Raw genomic sequence first — 6,501 nt, 5'->3', positions numbered from 1 at the left:
CCTTTACTCAATTAATTGTCAACATTTTGCTAAACCGTGTGCCATTTTCTTTGATCAAGAAAGCAGGTCTTCCTGTCTGCTGGAACCCAATTTCGATGCCTTCACATTGGCTCCATTAAACGTGTACACCTCGAGCCCTGTCCCTCTCTCCCGTTGCCATTTGTGTCAGGGCACCCCTGTTCTCTTGCTCTCGGGTGCCACTGGGGCACAGGCCCACAGAAACGCTTCTCTGGAGCACTTGGGCTTAGGAGGACTTTTCGGAGCACACCAAGCTCCAGAAGATGGCAGGTGTATGTGGCACTATTGACGTCTTCAGGGTTTGAGAACAACAAAAGACTAAGCCTTTGCGGGATCAGAACTTTATCTTAAGCTTGGTCTCTTTCCATCCCTGTAGCATTCCTTCCCCCCCCCCCAGTTGGACCCTGCTCCTTCCTGAGCAGGCCTGAGGTTTCTAAACTCAGCTCTTCTGTTCGGTAACTTACGGAGCAAAAGTAATGGAAAACATCCAGGGTGAAGCTTTAGAAACCCACAGTCACTTCTTGGATGTGGTTTATCCAACTGGAGCATCAACTGCACCACTGCTCCCCCCAATCATAAAGCTAATAAATCATTTTATAAAAACCCAAGAGAGGGGTTTGTTTTTTGGGGTCATCTCTGGATAACTTCGTCCAAAATCCATGACCGTAGGGTTGAACAAAGAACTGATCTTGTAAACATTCTTTGTGAAGGCTGGTTGGGGCATTAAGCTTGTGTAATTCTGGTGCTGGGCCTAAATTTCCTCCCCTACGCTGACAGCAGGGGCCTAGCTTCCTGTGTAGTCGGGGGATGGCAGTGGTTGGTGTGGAGGATTCATGAAGGTGGACAGTGCCAGGAGATCAATAGAAAATGTCTTCTATCGAGGATGTGGAGGAGGAGTTCACTTCAGCAAATATGAATGATCAGAACCGTTGATTGGCTAGGACTGGCCTGGACTCAGCCTGCTTCCTGATGTCACCTCCGCGCGCTGTATCACATGGTTGGAGTCCAGTCAGGCATCCATCAGACGCCACGGGGCTGTCTAGTCAAGATGAGGATGGGAATCGGGGCACAGACGGAACTCTCGGAATGCGGATTCTTTTGGCCACAAGATCCCCTTGTTTTTAAGTGTGGCTGTTTAATGTGCTGTCTCCTGGTCTTCATAGGACCTTCTCAGGGCTTCAAGCTGGGGTCTCCCAGGGGTGCAGTGTGAGGGTGTGCTGAAGCCTTTGGGGATTAGGTGGGCTGTGCCCCATCTTGGGCTTGGCCTATGGCAGCCTGGATGGCTGTTCTCAGTGCTGTGCCACCCTGACCCCCAGCTGACTTGGTGCTTTTAAACAAATTTAGGAAGTGCCTTTGGTACCAGTGCAGCTGCACAGCAACCAAGTTTGAAGGTAGCCCTCATGCGTGGTGGTGGTGACCACTGAAGTCTGTACAGCCATGTAGAGGTGATCCCGCCCCCACCAAAGCCCTAGTATGCTCAACCCAAACCACGTCAGGCTTGTGCATGTCCAGTGAGTCTGTTGACATTCAACTTGGGCAAACGTTCTCACCCTTCTGAATGGCTTTCCCCCGAACATCAATTCCCCCCTCCCCATTTCCCACCTGCTCCACTAGTCCTGGTGGTCACTCTGGGAAGTGAATACATGTGTGTGTGTGTGTGTGTCTGTGTGAGATGACACTGCCGGATGTCCCACTCCCTTCTGTAGGGTCCACCAGCAGGTGATGCAAGTGCGCAGACCTTCAGTTCTGCAGGCTTTCTCGCCTTGGAGAGGAGAATGCGAGGAGCCACTGGCTCTGACTGCGGACTCCACTACTCGGGGGAACCTGGACTCGGCTTCACTGTCAAAGTGGGTATCAGACGAAGTGATGCAAAATGGAGTGACTGGAATACTAGAGTTCATTGGAAGTTTGATACACTGGAGTCCACACGTAGGACTCTGCGATGTAAGGGTTTGTGTAAATGCAGTCTTGTGAGAATTGAAATGCAGGTATTCTGGTAAAGACCCTTTGGGCCTATCCTTCACCCTCTTCAAAGGTAGAATCAGTTTGGAGAGTAACACCAGGCCCTTTCCTGGAAATGGGTTGTCTGCATGGTTACTTGGGGTGCACCCCTGTGGGACAGTTCCCTTACGCAGCTACTGCAGATGAACGTGAAAGCTCTAGTCCTGGAAGTGGCCCATCATCTTCTGCCCTAGCCTGGCTGTACACCACAGGAACATGGCCTACATTCTTAAAGATCACGTGCACGGCCTACAGGCTTTTGCAAATGGCATGATCTCCCCCTTTAGCTTCCAAGGCGTGTTACATTCATGTTTACACGCTATAGATGTAAAGCCATACCAGTAAAGCTTGTGTACTACACAGTGGTTCTGGAGGCTAGGGCCCATCGGTGAGCTGTTTTTCAGACCTCTAGTGACTAACTACCACAGGACGCTTTTGGTTGGCAAGTCCTGCCTCCCTGGCCTCATTGGCACTTGCCCTCAAGCCAGAGAGCCGCTCTGCAGAGCCCAAGCTGGTGTGGCTGAGGCAATCCAGGTGTCTTTGTGAGGATAGATCCTTGGGGCAGGTGGTATCTCAGGAGCCTCTGGAGGAAGTGGGGCCCTTTCCTGGCTCCTCCCTGTGTTGGTAGTTTCAGGGTGGGTGTACCCTGATGGACTTTGGGGCTTTCAGGTTAAGTTCAGGAGCCTGCTGTGAACCAGGATAGATGACAGGCTTGGGAACCCTGGGGAACAGGTCTCTGCCCAGCAGGGTCGCTGTCAGTGGACTCAGCGGAAATGAATTTTGTGTTCTGGGGTTTTTTCCAGGTTAAGTGAAATACTGGATTATCGTAGATAGAAAACTTGCTTGTGTTTCACATGGTGTAGGCCTGCCTGTGGCCCCTGTCATGGGGTTTCACAGACACTCTGCGTTGACATCCACAGCAGCGAGACAGCCCTCGTTTATAGACACAACGAACACAGGCGCCTGGCCTTCCTGCACCTTACACTGGGAGGCTGCTGGAGCGAGTGACAGGTGGCTTGAAAAACTAGAGTGGGAGAAACATCTAGGCATTCATGTCGCACCCTCACAGCCTGTGCTCGAGGGTCAGCCTCCTTGGCGCCTCAGTAAAATGGGATCAGTGATGCCCTCCTCTTGTGGTGAGATGAAGTCCCTTGGGATGATGTCTGGCACACGGTGAGGCCTTGGGTGTGAGGCACTCTGTGTGTTGCCATTATCCTCTGTATAAAACGCCATGCTCGGGGTTCTGCCTCAGACTCCAGCCTCACTGTCACCACATGTGCAATGTGTTGCTCAGCCTGCATGTGTGTCAGTCAGCTAGTCAGGCTGTGTCCCAGACAAATGGATGAGAGTTCTTGTACCTGTGACCTGCAGGTCTGTACCCACAAAGCCCCTGGGCTGCAGTGAGTCTGAGCTACTTGGGAGTGACCCAGTAGCTGTGTCCCAGGACATGGCCTCTCCGGGATCTGGCTGGACTACAACACCTTGAGGGCATGTTTAAAACACACCACTGGCTCCCCACTCCTGCCCCACACCGAGGCCAGAGGATGGACGACAGGGGACTTAAGAAATCAGATCAGATGCTGAGACCCATCACCCCGTACCATTTGGCAGAACATGCAAGGAAGTGTCTACCTATCTTCTCCCAAAACTGTTGCCGGTGCTGCTGGTGGTCACCTGTGCCGGAAGCTGTCCGTGCAGCCCAAACGCCACCGGCGTGGAGAGGATGGGCGCTGCAGAAAAGGGAAGAGCCTGTCCTCGCCTGGACAGGCCAGGCGTCACACTTGCCCCCAGGCTGGCAGCCTTCCTGCAGCAACTCCCCATAGAGACACACAAACTCAAGCCTGCTCCCAGCAACAGCTCCTGGCAGGAACCCCATAGGCAAATGTTCCTGAGCAACAATTTACACCGTAGCGGTGGAGCTTCGCTGTTGGGATAGCCTCAGTGAGAATCACATGGAGCAGGATTTGTCCCATTGTGCTCTCGTTCCCAAAGCACTTCCTGGTGTGTCTGGGGTGGGAGGGGCTAGAAGGTGCTTGTGCCATTCACAATGTAGGGCCCCATGGGGCAGCCAGAACTTCATTCTGGAGCCTGGAACCGCTTGATGGCACAATGGCTGGCTGAGATTGCTTCCGCCTTCATGTTCTGGATGGAGTGGGTGGAGGTGCAGAGCCAAGCACTCATGTTGTGCTGGCACTGTGGTGCTCAGTCCTGGTACTTCCTGTACTTGGAGTAGAAGCCTTAGTGCAGCCAGGTGCCAAAGTGCTTGACCCACAAAAGGGACTTCTGGAATGCCTGCCTGCAGTACACAATCTCACCAGAAGACAAATCACCAAGATCCAACTTGTAACCCAGGAACTACCTCACCGGGGGTGGGCCTCCTTAAAATGTGTATCTGGCGGCTCACTGCCATGGAGTCTGTTCTGTCTATAGGACAGGGGAGAATTGCCCCTGAGGGTTTCTGAGATTGCTAACTCTTTACAGAAGTGGAAAGCCTCATCTTTCTCCTTTGTAGCAGCTGGTGCTTTCAAACTGCTGACCTTGAAGTTAGCAGCCCAATGAAAAACCACTAGGAGACCCGGGTTGAGGTGGAAAGGCAAATTCTCCATAGGGTTTGCCCAAGAATGCACCAATTTGAAGTCTGGCTTTCCCCAGCTATAAATCCACTGGATCGAACCCTACAGGGTAGGGTCGTCCTGCATTTCCCAGGCTAAATCCTGATAAGAGCAGGCAGCCTTGACGTTCCCCCAAGCAGCAACTGGAGGGTTCGAACTGCCAGCTTCAGATCTTTCCTGCTATAAAAAACAAAAACAAAATTCAACTCAATGGCATAGACTCAGACTGGGCAGAGTACAACTGCCCCGGTAGGTTTTTCAGACTAACTCTTTATGAGAGAGAAAGCCTCATCGTTCTGCCTGTCAGCAGTGGGTGGTTTTGAACTGCTGACCCCACAGGGTCCCACTATTATAGGCAATAAGAGGGTTGTTTACAAGATGGCCTGATGAGTTGCGGGTTGCCTGCAGGCTGCCAGCGCTGCATCTCGGGTTTGGGGCTGGCACTGAAGGGCCCTGTGGGAGGATGATGGGGTGCAGTGAGGCCCGTGGGACACATGACAGGGCTGTGCTGGTGGAGGGAACATAGCCAGCTTATCCCACCACCAAGCAACAGCCTGTCTCCAGCCAGCCACTCACTGCTCCAACCCCTCTACTTACCTGGGTGCACCAAGGGGCAACAGGTGGGCTCCTGCAGTGCTGCAGGTGCCCTGTCTTCTCGGAATCCACAAGAGCCAAATGAAGTCCTTTTAAATCATCACGGGATGGGCTGCCTGCAGCGTCCACTGCACTGGGCTTCCCTCCAGCTGCTGACACGTGCTCCTGGGCAAGCAGACTGTTTACATCGGGGAAAATGCCAGGGGTGGTGGGAGAGACGGGGTGTTGATCTGGCCCTCTCAGGCTGGGTAGGCCTCTGGGCACAGCCGGTTACCCTAGCCGTGCTTGGAGGCGGTGGGTTTGAAACTGGGGCTACCTTCCAGGTAGATGGGGCAAGACCCTTCAGTGGCTTCCGCCCGGGATGTTACAGCACGATGTCATCTTCACTGAGTTCTACAGGGAGCCCTGGTGGAACAGTGGTTAAGCTGGGGCTGAAAGGTTGGGGTTCAACCCCCACCAGCTCTTCCGCAGGAGGAAGATGTGGCAGTCTGCTTCCGTCAGTTTGGTTGTTGGGTGCCTCTGAGTGCGTTCGGACTCACAGTGACCCACAGTACAAGAGGAAAACACGCCCCAGGCCAGTGCCACCCGTACAACCAGTATGCTTGAGCTCCCTGGTAACCCCCGGGTCAATGAGGGTCTTCCCCTTTTTTGCTGCCCCTCTACTTTCCTGATCACGAAGGTTTTTCCTGAGACTGCTCTCTCGATTACACGTCCAAAGTGAGTAGAGAGGAAGTCTGAGCTTCCTCGCTTTTAAGAAGCATCCTGTCTCTCATTCTTCCAAGACATGATCCGATCAAGGAGTTGGAAAGCAAAGTCGGTCTTTATTGAAAACCAGACAGATCTGCAGTAGTCATTAGGATGGAGGCGGCATTTAAAAATGCAAAGACCCAAATGTATAGATGGATCTGTATTGCATCTTAAAAATCTGACCCCATCGGCGTTAGGAATCACGCGGCGACCTTTTTGGAGCAGGTCAACCCTCAGGTCTCAGCCCTCAGCTACATCAATCCTTTTCTCCCAAAACTCACTGCTACTCAGGCACTTCCAACTCGGGGACACCCCAAACCGTCCATCAGGCTCAGAGACGCTTGGTCTCTTGGTGTGTGTGTGTCTCTCTCTCTCCCTCTCCCTCTCTCAGCTTGCTGAGTTAAAGCAGCTGAATGTGATTCAAGTTCAACATCATTTCCTTCAAGAATGAACTCATGTCTCTGGGCTTTTGACATTGGACAAGCAATATCTGACAGCCTTGGACCCTGCTGTTAGACGATGTGGAGTC

The sequence above is a fragment of the Tenrec ecaudatus genome, chromosome 12, assembly GCF_050624435.1.
Source record: "Tenrec ecaudatus isolate mTenEca1 chromosome 12, mTenEca1.hap1, whole genome shotgun sequence".
Taxonomy (NCBI): Eukaryota; Metazoa; Chordata; class Mammalia; order Afrosoricida; family Tenrecidae; genus Tenrec; species Tenrec ecaudatus.
This window is presented reverse-complemented; position numbering follows the sequence as displayed.